General features: G+C 35.3%; 1 protein-coding gene across 7 annotated transcripts in view; it reads right to left on the reverse strand.

Moving 5' to 3' along the window:
• Positions 1 to 17445, reverse strand: part of LOC145277659 (uncharacterized) — a 589250-nt gene that overhangs the window by 507865 nt on the left and 63940 nt on the right. The gene's annotated exons all lie outside the window — the stretch shown is intronic.

Genomic DNA, 17445 nt, shown 5'->3' on the forward strand with positions numbered 1-17445 from the left:
CTGACATCATCATCTCCCCTAGATTTGGACACCGCTTGCAAATTTGATATTTCCATGAAACTTCCTCCTTTGGAGAAAGCCAATTCAAACTGTCTAACGTGAATGTTGCTGGTTTCTAAATAATTTTTTTCATCGTCCAACTGATGAACTTATTAAACCTTATCCTCAAGTGGCCTTTGCTAGTGGTAACTCATATGTTAAAATATAGGAGGAGGTAATGCCTGGGAAAATGCACCTCTCAGAACCAAACCAAGCCTATTAAATTATACCTTTACATCCCCATCGACATTCTCCAGTTAGGGCACCTCAAATAGTAAGCAATAAACTTACTCCACTCCAAATAGGAGAGGTAAGGCCTAAGACCTTATTCTTAAAATCGGGTAATTATCAGAGTGGACCTCCTAGGACTACCCGGCAGAAATACTTCAGTCCAACAGATAAAAGATCATTGAAATGATTCAATTCTTATCGGATTGATTGTCGATAATGGATCTTTAACTGGTACGTCGCGGGCTGAAGTCTCTGAGCAGCTGAAGTTGTCAACACATCTTTGGTTGGTATAAATACAGGTAGCAAACCAGTCAATACAAATACTTGTAAACCAGACATGTAAAGGTACCAATTCCTCTTGCACCGATTCAGCTGACAACTGATTGGTATTTAGGTATGAATAAAAATAATACTAAATGAATCGATATGGAATATCGTTTTTGATTTTTTGCAAGGAAATTGCCACTTATCAAGGTTCCAAGGCCACTCGAGAATAAGAGTTAATGAGTGTCTGATGGTTGGTGAGAAAACACTGTTATGATTTGTAGTGGTGGAAATTGGATAAAATTTAATCATACAAGAGGACGGATTAACAAGAACTTGTTTACATTGGACTTGAAAAAGACCATGTAATCAGCTGGGAAGCAGTCCCATGGTATAGAGTTCAACAGGCAGGCAGTTCTAGAAAAGAAAATTTGTTAATGGAATTTGCGTTTAGTTTTAAGCAGAGATAGAGAGCAGATGAAATTGTTGTCAGTGATTATAGACAGAGGAGTGTTTATTGTGAATATTTTGCAGGGTGGTAATCATAGGTTGAAGCTCAGTTGAGCACTTATAAAACTAAAGATATAGCAGTCCGACTCGCAATCTCTCTTCTTTGGTAAAAAGGCTGAAAGGAAGAGAAAAGGACATCGCTCAGTTGTTTTGTTGGCACTGGTTTTCGTAATTCTTATTAGAATCAGGTAATCATCAGAGGCACGATATAAAAGGTTGTCAATATCCAAAATGGAAACGATGCTATAGAACCCACAAGATCAGATCTTTGTCAAAGACTGAACATAGCAAATGCAAACTTACCATTTAAAGACTGAAAATCTTTTAATTAATGAAGCTTTAAAGTCGAAATAGCGAAAGTAAATGTGTCTTAATTAGATTTGCATTATTTAAAAAAATATATATATGATTACTTACATCTGTAGTATTAAATAAATAGTGGATCTCGTCCTGTTGCCAGTTTTTTTTTTTTTATGAATCTCTAGTGGTACAAAACAGTTAATAATTCTGACATTTAGATGCACAAACCATCAAAAATGAGCTTTAAGACTCACAAGGACATCAGTATAGTGAAGTTACTGAGCTACCTGAATTTAATACAACAAGTAACATAGCGATTGAAAAACGTAAATTCGTAAAAATTAACAGGAACCGAAGTGTGATTGCTTTGAATCTGTTGTAGCCATTGATTTCTCGGCCATTTCTAGAATCAGACACTTATCACCAGAAGGGTTATATCAAATGCTGTCAATGTTCATAAGTGATGTTACGGAAACTGACATGAATCAAATATAACCCGACTGATCACGTAGCGTATATAGCAAGGATAATCTTATCACTTAGACAATAAAAGTAAGTTTATATTAATTAGAAATGCACTAATTTAAAAAAAAAAGTCGTATAAGCATAATACGAATTTATGATCTATAAATATGATATATGATATATAAATACAGATACTATAAATATGATTCTGCAGTTTGCATTTGTTACCTTAATTCTTCCTTTAATGAAGTACTTAGAATGAAGGTTGCCAACATCCATAGTAAAAGTGGTGCCATAGAGCAAACAGGATTTGAACCTGACACGCCAAGGTTGTCAGTTTACCACCGCCACCTACCCAAGTAGAGGTAAAAAAGCAAATGTTTTAAATGTTGACTTTCAAAAGAGATAATTGCTGTTCTTTCTCTTTAAAATTTTTTTTTTATTTAGAATTTTAATAAAAACCAACCTCCTAACCTTATTTCTGTCTATTGTTTTTTTTTCAAGGTTTAAATTAAGCTTTAAATGAAATTAAAAATATTTTAAAATAAAAAGTAAAAAAAATAATAATAAAAAAAAAACGATTGGAACTAAACGAGTGTTAAGAATTTAAGACAATGCAAGAATAAAAAACAAGGCTTCAAACAAATATTGTGATTACAATGTAGTTTCTTTCAGTTTGAAAAAGATACAACAAATGATCCTGCTTGAATTGAATAGCTTTGCCTCTTAACTGATTAGCACTCGAAATAGAATGCTTTTTTGTTTTCAAAAAATATAAATGAATAAAATGAATAAAGTAAATAAAAATAACAAAAAACCTGAGCTAAACAAAAGGATTGAAATCAAAATAAAAGCACTTTGTTTTACCAGTGCTGACAAAATCCATTAAATTTCTCATCAAAAATCTTTCCACGTACAAATTTTTAAATTTTGATCCTTTAGCAGTTCTGTTTTCCGAATGAAAATAGATTCAAAAGTTTTCCACATGTCTGAATACTAGTGATGGGACGATTCCAATATTTTCCCCGATTCCAATACAATTACCGATTCTGATTCCCATTACTTATAAATCTCTAATTATTTAAGTATAAGATTGTTATTTCCCCCAATTTTCGTAAAAGCACACGTTAGATATGCAGATATTTTCCTAAAGGTCAAAATACACTTGTGGAGAGTGATCTATCGATTCTAGCTTTACTTGTATTTTAAAATCAATAAATATTTTATTTTATTATTATTTTACCAGCAATGGAAGATTTTACTTTAAACAAAATCAAATAAAAAAAAGACAATTAAAAGAATTGTTTTGGCATCGGAAAACAGGCATCAATTTTTCTGCTTCCGATTCTGATACCCCCAAATCTTCCGATTTTTCCGATTCCCGATTCAGATTAATCGTCCCAACACTACTGAATACCCTATATACCAAATTTCAAGTCTGTAGATAAAAAAATTGTTGAGTATATAGGTTGAGAGTTATCCTCATACACTCACACATTCTCACTTTTATAGATATATAAATAAGAGTGTTTTTCAGAATTGTCTATTTCCTGCTTCCTTTATCTCAGCTCGTTTGAATCGTTGGTCCAGTGGTCTTCAGCAATTCGCTATTTTAACATGAATGGGGCAAAGCCAAAATATTACAACAGTGCTATATACAAGGTCTGATAGTAGATTTATAGAGATAAGAGACTAGCCTACGGTGTTAGCAGGTGTTATTGGGCAAGCTGACACTTCTATTTCTGGAATAACATACTTACCCAGATACTATAAATATATTTACATCTAACATGTTATTGGGTAGAGCTTCATGCCATTTATCTGGTGTTGGATCATCATCACTGTCACATGCCAGTCAAGGTTCCAATCTCGACAATCAGTCTGGGTTATTTTGATGACCTTTTATCTGATGGACTGAGGCATTCGTTCTGGATAGTCCTAGGAGGTCCACCCTCTCAGGCTGGGTGAAGCAAGTTTACTGCTTATTACGTGAGGATCTATAACAGGGCTACTCAAGTAATTTTAATAGGCCAGAGTGTTTCTCCTTTATGGAAGCTGGTTTGACTCGCTTCACCTTCAGACCTTGTGTCACATCTTCCTGTGGGGGGAAAGAAGTAAATAGCAGCGATTCATGGCAGTTATGACCTCAGAATCCTGACGTATACTTCTGTAACATACTTTTGCTAGTACACACCTTGTTAATTATACTACTGTGATTGTCTTGATTCTTATCATCCTAAAGCGGCACAACAAAAAGTATGCGGAATGATAAAGGGAATTGACTTTGTAAGAAGCAGAAAGAGCAATGGATTTATTATGTATGAACTCCCCAAAAACATTTGATGAGAAAGAAATGGTCAAGAAGTTTCAGAGTCGATTTCTGCTCAAGAGCAGAACCGTCCATGCGAATCTCGGGAAGAAAAAGAAAACTTCAAAATAAAGCCAATTTTTCTTTTTATCTTGTCATTGTTTCTAGTCCTGGTAGACATTTTTTTTTTTAATCACTTTTATTTTTACTTAAACAATGCCGTTATAGGAGATGTACGATTGCACCACTAGTCTCTCTCTCTCTCTCTCTCTCTCTATATATATATATATATATATATATATATATATATATATATCTCTTTGACAAAGTTCAAGAAACGAATCTTTAACCCATTGGTTTCCAACCAGTGTACCAGGGCACACTAGTATGCTGTAAAATAATTACTGGTGTGCCGCAAAGAGGTTATTGTTGTGATATTATGTCCCCTTGTTGTAACTGTGAAACTGAGAAGAGTCATTCCTCTTGGTTGTTATTTGTTCTACATGTAATGGCGTCTTAAATAAAGCATGTGTTTACCTAGTTCTTGTCTTATTCGTTTATTATCGTAGCCATCTTGATCGATAAACGTTACAACGTAACAGTGTTAGAAACGGAATTATAAGGACACATTTATACAAAAAAAAAAATGGAACGAATTCGAATAATAAATTTGCCGTGATATTTGTTTTTGCTTCAAAAAGATTTAAAAACGAACACGTACATTAAACAAAAAAAGTAAAATAATTGTCTTTATACAATGAGATACAATAAGATGGCAGCTTTATCTAAAATACCTCCACCAACAAAAGATTGGTCTAGCACAAACCTTACCAAATCAATGGACAGATTTATTCGGCAAGTTAAGCTTTATTTTGAAAGTCGCATGCGTGATGTTCAGGACGACGTCAAGCTTAGATATCTTTTATTATGGATTGATGTCAAGAGACACGAAATAAGTCACACTTTTGTTTTTCGACATGAAGAAGAAACGACCGTGGAAATATACATTGAACACTTTAGACAATATGCCAACCCAAAGGCTTCACCATATAGCCAAACTGTGAATACGACAAAATGGTGGAAAATACTCTTATAGTCGAGGTGGAGAATCCACATGGCGACACAAAATGAAAGTTGGTTGGTTGTTTTTGTTTTACAACATATCAACCCTTTTCGGGTTATTTAATGCCGAATCCAAAGATTTTGAAGAAAATTTTTTTTAATAGAATATATTTGTTGTTTTCACGTCGGTTTCTATTTAACCCATAGTTGGGACCCTCACAGGTACTACCACTCCGGGTCAGAGTGGACCTGGGAGCAATGGTAATTAAAGGGTGGCTCCACACTCCCCAAAGCCCACAAGCTGGGGCCTCACCACTGGATATAGTTTAAGGTCATATCCAGAACCCCCATTGAGGGACTTTTACCCTCTGCAGGGGGGCAGTTGGCGTATTCTAATGCCCCACCGACAGGGCCGACAAAATGAAAGTAAACTAGTAATTCGAGTGAAGATATACATTCCCACACCCTTCAGAAATTACCATCAGCTACCACAGAGGCATATACCAAGTTAAAAATTTGCAACAGACAAATGCAGATAGCCGTCAATTCTAAGGTCTGTTGGAACATTGCTGATGTGCAGTTCCCTCTGTAATGCCAATTGTTCAGATGTGTGTGATAGGTCAGATCTACTTTTAAGTATCGTTTGTTTTTAGCTGGTCTGATAGATTGCCTATTCGCTTGGCAAATGTTACCACTTTCAGACTCAACTATATAGGATCTTGGTACTGCAGCAGAATGCTAAATGATTCCGGGCTTCCATAGATTTGTCTTCTCATGTTGGACATAGACTTTCTGCCCCGCATGTAAAGGTGGGTGTTGTCTGTTCTGCTGCTTGCAATAACAGTTCTTTGATTTCTCCTTGTACTGCTGTAGTGCTGTTCTTGTCTGCTCATCACCAAGTTGCTGGTGTCTGAATCTGTTGGCCACAGAGCAATTCAGTTGGAGGCAAGTTGTTTGTAGGCAACAACTTTGATATCTGTGAAGTCTTGATCGGAAGATCGACTAAGAGGCTTGCCTTTTTTCTGTTGTTCTTGGCCTTCAGGCCGGAATCAAAGTGTCGTATCTGTTCTGCAGATGCTGCACTTAAGGTAATTTGTCCCAATCAATGGAGGGAAAACCCTCTATACTGGGGCAATTATCATTTTTGGTAACCAGAGTGCCCCCTTTTTGCCTACTTTTAGGGGAGCTGGTTTTTACCCCACATTAAAAACGGCCTTGTGCCTAATTTGCTTTGGTGGGGAAGCAAATAAATACAATAAATAGTACACGTCTTTCAAGTTTTGCAAATTGTGGAGATGGAAAGTACAAGCTGTTATAGGAAGAAAACGTTTTCATCTCGTTTCATCTTAAGTTTAGGTTTTGTAAATTAAGGTATTTCTTATTTGAAGTTTAGGTTTTGTAAATTAAGGCTTTAATTGGAAAATTTTTAAAAATATGATTGAATAGGATACAAATTTCATTTGATTTTTTTTTTCAGTTTTAGATTGAATTCATATTTAATTATGAACAAGTTTCTATAAAGAGAAGCTGACTAGAACACCAGTAATTCTATAATTTCATAAACAAAAACAGAAGTTCATCGATTGTATAGTTTTTTTTTTTTTTTTTTTTTTACAAGGTGGTCACCACTTATCAAGGTCAGGAAGCCACTCAGAGATAAGGGTTATTGCATGTACAGTACGTTAGTGTGGAGATTTAATAAAGTGTCTACTTAAGGGGGCGGTTCATCAGGAATTTGTTTATGCTGGACTTGAAGACATCCAGGTTGTAGTCAGGTGGGAAGCAGGCAGACGGAACAGAGTTCCACAGGCGTGCAATTCTAAGAAAAAAGCTTTGTTCATGGAATCTACGTTTAGATTTAGGCACAGATAAAGAATGGGGAAAATTTTTGACAGTGGTATCAACTTGATGGGTGTTTTTCGTAAAAGATTGGCGAGCACCTGCCATGGAAATAACGATGAAACAAAGATAGGCTCGCAACGTCTCTTCTGTGGGAGAGAGGTTGCAGGGAAGAGAAAAGGGCATCCGCCACTAAGCCACGAAGTCTATTTTGTACTCTGTCAAGGCAGGATAGGCTGTTTTAGCATATGGCAGAAGTATTCCATCCTTGGACGTACTTGGTTTTTATATAGATAGAGAATTGCATCAGTAGTGAGATATCTTCTGGAGCGGTAGAAGGATCTCACTATCTTTCCAGCGACCTTGGCAACAGACTTGATGTACGTGTTCCATTTCAGATCAGGAGCAAGATCAAGCTCAGAAGCTTGTCAAAACATGGGGCTTCTCCTAGACGAGAGCTATCCATTTCAATTGATGCCAGATGGGGATGAGAGCATTGATGATGCAAAAATATTAGTTTGGTTTTAGATGCATTAAAGGTAACCAGCCACCTCTTCCCCCACTGAACTACATGCTCGAGATCAGAGGAGAGAGAATCAGAGAGAGCTTTGTCATTTACAGCCTTTGATGTGTTGCTGTAGATGGTCATGTCATCAGCATAGATGTCAACGAATGATTTAAGTATGTGTTTAGGGAGATCATTGTTGTAGATCAAGAAGAAAGTTGGGCCCAGGATGGACCCCTGAGGGACTCCAGCATTAATACTGCAGGCCTCTGATTTTTGTCCATCGACCACTACTCTTATGAGCCTATCAGAGAGAAATGATTTAATGATAGAGAAAACATTTCCAGTTATACTATAGCTGGAAATCTTGTGAAGTAGGCCTTTATGCCATACTTTGTCAAAGGCCTTTGATATGTCAAGAGCAATTGCCCTAGAAAAGAAAGCCTTTGTCAAGAGATTCACTAATCCGTTGAGATATAACCGTTAGCACATCTGCAGATCTTGCAGAACGGAAGCCATATTGCATGTCACTAAGAAAGTTATTTCTGCTGAGGTGGTTGACTATTTCTCTATTTAATATGGATTCCAGCAACTTACTCATGACACACAGGAGACTTATTGGTCTGTACTGAGAGGGAGATGACTTATCACCTGAATTCTTAAATACAGGGCATACTGATGGGTTTTCCAGGGTGTTGGAAAACACTTCTCCTTAAGGCAACGCTTAAACAGTTTCGTAAGTATGGGAGCAAGTTCTGGTTGAAGCTTTTTTAACACTATAATTGGGATGCTGTCAGGGCCAGTTGCTTTACTGGAATCAAGGTTCTTGATTAGCTTGGCGACCTCATGCACAGATATTTGTATATTACCTAGCGTGTTCTGTGTTCAGAGGAAATATGGGGAGTTGATGGCCTTCGTCGCATAGGGTAGAATTAGCTGCAAAGTTCTTGGCAAATAGTTTGGCCTGGTCTGATGCTGACGAGATGACCTCTGGTCCATTGATAATGGTTGGAATAGAACACACACTTCTGTTCAGGATCCTATTTGTTATTTGGCAAAACTGGTGGGAACCAAGCTACTGATCAGCTATTTTGGATTTAACGGACTGAGCATATAGCTCTTACATTTTTTATTACTCTTTTACAGTGGTTGCTAGCATTCCTGAAAACAGCTTTAGTCTCAGTGCATCTATTACGTTGGTAGCTATGGAAAAAGTGATTTCTGTGTGCAATGGCAACAGCACATTCTAGGGAGAACCATGGCTGGCTGTTAAGGTTTTTGTTGGAATTTTTCAGATGGTATGAATCGGTCTATGCCTACAATTAACCATTCGGCCAGGTCTGATACTATAGAGGTCACATCCTTTTTAAACATGGTTGGTCACTTGGAATTTTGACTAAAGATAAAGATTCCTTATTCAATTTGCGTTGTGTACAGCCAAACGTTATTTAATGAAGCAATTATTTCAAGTTAGGTGAAAAGACACCTCTCTACTGATCCTGATCTAGCCTTCAAATTAAATTGTATTGCAGGAAAGGCTGGAGTAGAAAATATCGATTTTTGTGACAGGTGTCATGAAAATTTAAAGAGCTCAATAGTGTGCCGCCATGTAAAAAAAAAAAAAACTTTGGGAACCATTGCTCTGACCTAATAGATCCCGTATTATCAACCAAGCTCCAACCCCTGTCCCATCACCACAATGTTGCATCCCTGTTACTAAGCCAACAAGGAGCAAAATCCATCATCTTCACAGCAGAAATCCTGCGATACCGGAAAGCATTTTATTCTAATAGTTTCTTCCCTCGAACTGTTGGTTGGAATTCCCTCCCTGTCTATTGCTTCCCTAACTGTACGGACACGCAGAAATTTAAATGTAATGTGCACAGACATCTTTCTGCTCAACTCGCTACACGGTGTCCCTGTAGATATGGTCCCAAATAGTAGCCCTTACGTTACGTCTAAGTGGTAATATGCTTTTTCGGGTGAATAAGAAAAAAAAAAGACATTTTGACAGAAGGTATCTATTATTTCCTACGACTGGAAGGGAAGTGGTGCGTTTTAATATATATATAAATTCGTATTATTTTAGTGCTTATGCACTTATGTTACCGTGCTATTTAAAAAAATAAACAAACTATTTTTTTTAAGTTAAATTCAGTTTTTATCATATCTTCATTTTATTAAATTCTTAGGTGAAAGTACAGAATAATTACAAAACACCTTCACCTCCCCATGTTAAGAATGTCTTTCTAAATAATAATGTTATTATTTCAGCACGTTAACATAAGTGCATAAGTACCATTATTATTTGTGGTATTTTTTTTTTACGAGAGTACCCAGCATAGTATAAACACCCCAACCTCCTTCTGTTAAGAACGGCTTTCGGAATAAACACTCCGAACCTAGAAAGCCGTTCTTAATATGGGGAGGTTGGGGGTATTAATACTAAGCTGGGTACTCTCGTAAAAACAACAACAACAAACAAAAATAATAAAAAGTAACCTTTTTTTTTGTTTTAATTTTATTAGGTCTTTTTGGAGGTAAATAGAAAAAAAATCGAAGCACTTTGACGGAAAGTATGCGTTGTCTCTTGCGACTGAAAGCGAGGAGGGGAGAGCTCCTCTCTCTTTAATATATATGAATATTTTTAAAAATATTTAAAAGTTGAAATGAGATTATCCATTAGAACGGGAGATGCCCAATAAGCTGTTGAGTCATGTTAATATGCCACCATTATTAGTGCTCAAATGGAGACGTTAAAATCTATTTAAAGTTGCTGTTGCCATAAGAATTCTACGGCTGTCTCCTCTCTAACCCTCAGCAACCATCCCCACCCACGTCCACCGACCATATCTGTCCCTCCATCACAAGTTAAACAAGTTAATAGATGGCACCAAGAGACGATAATTGTACGCTTTAATGATGCCAGGCATCATGATGATAGATGCGATTTTCCCGCCCCGCATCGAAATTCCCACTTGCGGAAGATATCGCCATGACGATAACCAAAACTAATATTAAATAAATAAATAAATAAATAGAACAGAATAGGAAACACATGAATCTCTCTCTCTCTCTCTCTCTCTCTCTCTCTCTCTCTCTCTCTCTCTCACACACACACACACACACACTACTTTTTCTTTCTTGAATGTTGCTCTCCTCTCTCTGTTCCTTTTCTCTTTCTTTGTCTTCCTCCATCCCCCCCCCTCTCTCTCTCTCTCTCTCTCTCTCTCTTTCTGTTCCGCCCTTCTCCCTCTTTCTGTTCCCCTCTATGTTATCTCTTTCTTTTTCTTTATCTGTTCCATTCTCTACCTCTCTCCCCCCTCTCTAAAAGCGGAGAGTGCAATAAAAGAGTTTGTCTGCTTATGTAAGTGGCACACGGCAACAACAAGAGAAGAGAGAAAAAGGAACGCCAGCTCGGTGGGCGTACACGTTCATGTAACCTCCTCTCTTTCTCTCCCCCCCCTCTCTCTCTCTCTCCACCTCTGTCTTTATGATTTATCGTCAACATTATTACCAATATTATGAACGATATTAGTACTACCTGTGCGTCGGTAATAGTAGAACTATCATATTAGTTACACCAGAAGCGGCAGAGATCATCAGCATCATCATCATCATCATTTCGAGTGCGGAAGACAAATCAATATCACCTGTATTTTTGTCTAAATTGGTTACTTCGACATGTGCAAGTATGCCAGAGTGCATTATTTTCAGTGCGAGCGAATTATAATCTCTGCATTAATAAAATTCCATGACGACTTCTCGTGCGTATGTGTGTGGGTTCTCTCGCCAATGCTTGATTTACACGTTGAATTAATATATATTTTTATCGGTGCAAGTTCAACCTAATTACAAAAAAAAAAAAATAAAATAAAAATAAAAATAAAAAATAATAAAAGATAAATAAATAAATAAAATAAAATAAAAAAAAAACTAAAAATCCCATAAAAGTGTACGTACCCGTCACGGAACGAAAATGTCATATTCCAAAAATCCCGTAACTTGACCAAGTAATGTTTTTAAAACTAAGAAAACTAAATTTTATAAGGAAACAAGACAATGTGTTTTGATCCGCCATGTTTGATGAAAGTGGGAGACACCTAAATTCGAACTATCGAGATCAAAATCAGCATTGTAATGGCTACGGTTAACTATTAAAATCGCTAAAATTAGTATTATATATTATAGTCATTACTAGGCTGATTTTGATCTCACGAACACAAACCCAACGATATTATTGGTGTGAACAAATTAGTAGTAAAACGTATTTCCTTTTTTTATAAATATCAAACCCGAATGCAGACCCCATTACATTATTTGTATGAATAAATTAAAAGTAAAACATTTCCTTTTTTTGGATGAATCAGACTATTATTCTCATCTTGAGTATGATTTTCAGAACATTTCGGTCGATGTAACCTCCGATCTTCACAATCCAGATGAAAGCAGTAGTCCGATTAATCCAAATAATACAAATAACCAATCCTCATCTAAAAAATTCAGAAACATCGCATTTCCTTTTTTTTTTTTTATATAAATACTAAACGCGAACGCAGTATTATTAGATTAAAACAACAGTTCATTCAATGAAAAAGAAACCATTGAAAGTTACGACTTTCCATCGAATCACTTTTCTATTTTGATAGTCTTTGCGATAATCGGACAAAACTAATTTTTAGAATTGATTATCTTCGAATTCTGTAGAAAAAAAAATAATAGCCAAAAGGAATTATTTTAAATAATTTTAGATGGTGTTTTCTTTCCACCTTCGGAATGGGGAAACTTTTTTTAATTATACTTTTTATATTTATTAATTAAGAAACAAATACAAAATTCTTTCTTGTGAAATAAAGAAAATACTTCAACGATAATGTATTATTGTTCTCTAAGTGTATTCTTATTCCCCAACACAAACAAAGGATTCGCAAAAGTGTTTATTTGTGCAGACAATTAAATATGCTATTGTTGCTAAAGTAGGCAAAGATCTTAGCAGAGAAAAAATGTCTGCCAAATGGTATGGTTTCAAACAAGGTTCTGAGTTGGAGTCAGGGGTTTTTGTAGGAGGGAGAATTAGTTGAACGTGTAAAATGCTAGAATTCGAAGTGAGATGTTTTATTTTGTTAAAAAAAAAAAAAACTTATTGAAATTGCTCCAGATTAGCAACATCACGTCTGTGAAAGAGTGGTTGCTGAGAAATAAAAATAGTGGGCCTAATCAAATTATAGAAACCCTTTGGCACCCTATTGAGAATTCTTAAATGGGACAGAGATTCCCCAGTCCAAAACTGGCAACAGTATTCCATAATGGTCTGACAGTAGATTTGTAGAGATAAAGAATAATCTCAGATGTGAGAAAGTTTTAAGATGCCGTAGAGAGAACCGAGTGTACAAGAAGCAGAAAGAGCAATGGATTTCATACATGAACTTCAACAAAAGGTTTGATGAGAAAGGAAAAAATAAAAACCAAGAAGTTCGTTGACCGTCTTAATTCTCGAGGCAACACAGTTTTGATAAAAGAAAAAAAAAAGGAGTCAGAGTCCGATATTTTGGAATTCTAAGCGTTAGAGTCAAAATCGAACCTTATAGCTTTCAATTCTGCAATCCTGATTTTAAAAGAGTGTTGTTACAATTGTTGGAATTCTTTCTTTCATTGCTACGTAGTTTTAATAGCAAATTTTAAAGAACCTTTTCAAAGACTTCATTTTCCTCACAGCATTTTTTAGTTGCGCATTACTATGGAGAATTACCAAAGTAACTTCAGCAATTGGCTCAACTGTTTTATATCGACTAGTGATGAGACGATGTGAATATTTACCCCTCCCCACCCAAATTGAACACAATCACCAATTCTGTTCTAAATTCCCGATTTTAATATATCTGGCGATTCCAATTCTTTCCAAATTTATAGAGTTGCAGTTTTTCTATTATTGGATTACCATCAAAACTTGTATAACGTGTGCATACATTTTCGTACTTGCGGAGAAAGGGACGTATATATATATATATATATATATATATATCTCACAACTAGATTTTTCTATTTCTGTCTGAAATGCTTTTCCTGCAATCTATTGATAAAAGGGAGGCAACTTTACAGTGGGTCTCCACAAATTGACCAAATGTTACTTGAATTTGTTCATAAACGATTAGATATAGTTGATCATAACAGTAAAAAAAAATTAAAAAAATAATGAACAAGTGAAGCATGCATGGTCCCCCGTGAGTGCACAGTGAACGAGGCATAAAAAAAAAAATGAATAAGTTCCGCATTTGCCCCCCCCCACCTCCAGTTTAGTCCCAAAAGTCCCCAGGGGACATCAAATCCTGGTGAAAATGAACAAACAGTACAGTTTTAGGCCTTAACATATGTAAATTTGAGTTCTGTACCATGCAGAAAAAAGAAATGACTAAGTCCATCATTTGACCTCCACCCCCACCCGTTTTGCCCAACATTACTTTAACATATTTAAATTTGAGTTCAGCACCATGCAAAACTACTAAATTGACATACACAGAAAATTTTGGACAAATATGGTGAAATAGTCCCAAAAAAGTTATCACGAAATATAGACAAACAAAATTATATAGAAATCAGTTAGTTACAACATTTCAGAAAGTTTTATAAAAATCCAAGGCATCAATTTTTTTTAATAAGCACAAAAGTGTCAATTTTAGCCATTTTAACCTGAAAAGTACTTGTAGGGGTGCAACTGGAGTTTTCTCAGAAAATTTGTTCTGTTACTTTTTTTTTTTACTCATATCATGTTTAATGTTTGTGCCAAATTAAAAACAATTCCAAGGCGTGGTTATTGCAAAAAAGTGCGGACAGACAAACGGACAAGGGTCTACTCTCCTTTTGTTGAGGGATCAATAAAAAGAATATACGAGTAAATAACTTCTTTTTTTTTTTTTTACCTGATATTTTTATGGTACAATTTTCTTTCCAGTGATATTTTTACCCAAATTCGTTGTGGATTTCAGTTTTATTGGTTGTTTAAAATCAATATTTATCACTATAATCAGAAATGGAAAATTACGTTTTAAAAAAATTAAAGTTTAAGAATCGTTTTTGGAATCGGAAACTAGGCAATTTTTTTTTTTTTCGATTCTGATATGCATTGTTTGGACTACTGTTCTTATCTTGAGTGTTAGTTTTAACAAAATTGCGGAAATCTACACACAATTTTGAATGTAATCCTTTACTTAATTCACGGGCTAGCATGCTTTCGTTCGATTAGTAATTTGCAATTATGTTTTAAGTGTTGCCTGTATTGAGTACTGAATCTGCAACTTCTAGAAAAGTGTAACTTATAACTGAATTTTACCAAGTACCTTATGCACTATGCTACGGGTCCTCAGTGTAGACTATATTTAAAATACAATTGTGAATTACTTCGGACTTTTATCCAGTCATAGCTGACAGAATGAGAACATGCTACCTCCATAGATTCCATTCGAATTTCCATGCAGATTCTGGAGTTCGATAGAAAGATTTCTGAGTTCGACAAGATACATCTGAAGAAAGTTGGCAGTTTTATCGACCGAAATGTTGTGCAGATAACACTTAAGATGAGAACAGTAGTCTGAATGATCCAAATAATATGAATTATCAATCCTCAACTCAAAACCTCAGAAAAATAATGATGTGCATCTCCACAGATGGTTCCAGAAGGAACCGAAAGTATTAGGGTACACAACGAATATGGCAAATGCATCTGGCAGTACCAGTTCGAAACTGTAAAATTAAGCTGGAATTTAGAAAAGTTGAAAGAAAATATGTGCAAACACAATTTATCTGTAGTATTTAACGAAATATGTCTTTAAGAAAAAAAGGACTGGCCAGATATACTTATTTTAAACACCGTTTATAAAGCATTTTTTTGTTCATTTGCGATTTCCATCGTTCAAAACAGAAAATTTCCAAGAAGAGATTAGCAGCGTATAAAAAAAATAAAATGTCAGACAAAAATTCACAAGAGACTCAAAGACCTTGAGAAGATTAGACAATGAATGCAAGTTGAGTTACTAATCTGTTTTTGAATAACAAACAACGCCCCCTTCTCTCCTCGTCCTTCTTCTCGTAAAGGGAGATAACTATAGATAGAAAACAAGAATAGATATTCTGAAGATGTGTCTAATTAATATATGTATTTAGTGATGGTAATTCTATTTCGAACTTAAAAGTTACAGGCAAATGAAAAGGCCATTTCAAGTCAATGAATAAGCAACAAAAATAAAAAAAATAAAAATCGAAAAACAAAAACCCCGCTGAAAAGATGGGCTATTTAAAAGGAAATAAGGTGCTCACCACTGGAACTTTGTTATATGGTATAGTTTTCTCTGCAACAACGTGTCTGCCACTGGACCTTTATTATAAGTCTACTACTTTTCTGAACACTGTATTCAATGTAATAATGTATCTGCCACTGGATCTTTATTAGATCCAGAACTTTTCTCCAATAACACCGGTTTTTAATACTGATATGTATCACTCAATGATCTTACCCCTTTGAGTGCTTTAACGATTTCTGTTGCTTTCCATTAAACTTTTTTTTTAAAGATGGCAAAGGACCCGGGTCATACGTGATCGACATGATACATATGAATACTTTCGTTGCAGTATGCATTTGTTTTTTTTGTTTTTTATCACATTAAGCTTTTTATATCAGCGATAATTCCAGATTATGTATTACCTAGATTGTATGGTTCTCATCTTAGATATTATTCTCACAATGTTTCGGTCGATATGACCTCCAGCCTTCTTCAAGTTTATCTTGAAAATGACTCTTATTGGTGGAATGGTGTCATATTGGCCCAAAAGGTTTTGAAAATAACACCCAAGATGAAAACAGTTGTCCAAATAATGCATATCATCAAACTTCAGAAACATTATATCAGATTGGTATGAACCCGAATTTAATATGAAAATGGAGGCAATACTGGCCTACTTCTCGGCTGACTATAATATCGTATCCTTCAAGTCTAATGTAAACAAGTTCTTGTTGAACTGTCCCCTTAAATAATTAAATTCTACCCAATTTTCACCATTAACGATTATTACACTATCACGTTACATTCATTAACCCTTATCCTCGAGGGGCCTTCAGGTCTTGGTGAGCGACTACGTCCTTGTGTGTGTATATATATAAACTCTATGCTTTCCCCATTTGCTAAACACATCTTACATTTTGATTTGTAACGACAATGGTTTGTTGGAAAGAAGAACAAAAATATTATTTCACCAATAATAGCCACTGAAGAAGGTCGGAGGTTACATTGATCAAAACTTTGTAAGAATAACAACTAAGATAAGAACTGTAGTTCAAACAGTAATTGATGTATTATCAACCTTTATCTTAAAAAAAATAAAATAAAAACAGATACATGGACGTCTCTTAGAGTGCTTGCTTTATCAGATGCTGGGGAAATCACCTGTTATCCATTGAGGATGGTAGGAATAGAGGTCATACATCTGTCCAGAACCCTGTTTGTTATTCATCCAAACTTGAGAATGAAGCTTCTGTTCAGTCATTCTAGATCTACCAGCTTGGGCATGGGACACTTATGTTTTATAATTCTTTTACAGTCATTGCGAGCAGTCCTAAAGGTAGCTTTGATTTCTTTGGAAACAATTAAAATAGTGATTTCTGTGAGCAATAGTTGTAGAACATTCAGAGGTGTACTTAAGTTGGCTGCTTGATTTCTGCTGGAATTTTTTGAATAGTATGAGACTCAATACTAACCAATCAGTTATATCAGATGTGATACTGGACATGTTCTTTAAAAAAAAAAAAATGGAGTGCAGTGGAATTTCTGAAATAAAAGATCCGAAGCATTCTGAGTCAACCATCGAATATCGATACACTGTTTAATCGGAAGAGATATCAGGTTTTATTGCATTTTGTTCTTATCTTAATTGA

The sequence above is a fragment of the Euprymna scolopes genome, chromosome 6 (genome assembly GCF_053919585.1).
Source record: "Euprymna scolopes isolate OS-2025 chromosome 6, ASM5391958v1, whole genome shotgun sequence".
In the NCBI taxonomy this organism is placed as follows: domain Eukaryota; kingdom Metazoa; phylum Mollusca; class Cephalopoda; order Sepiida; family Sepiolidae; genus Euprymna; species Euprymna scolopes.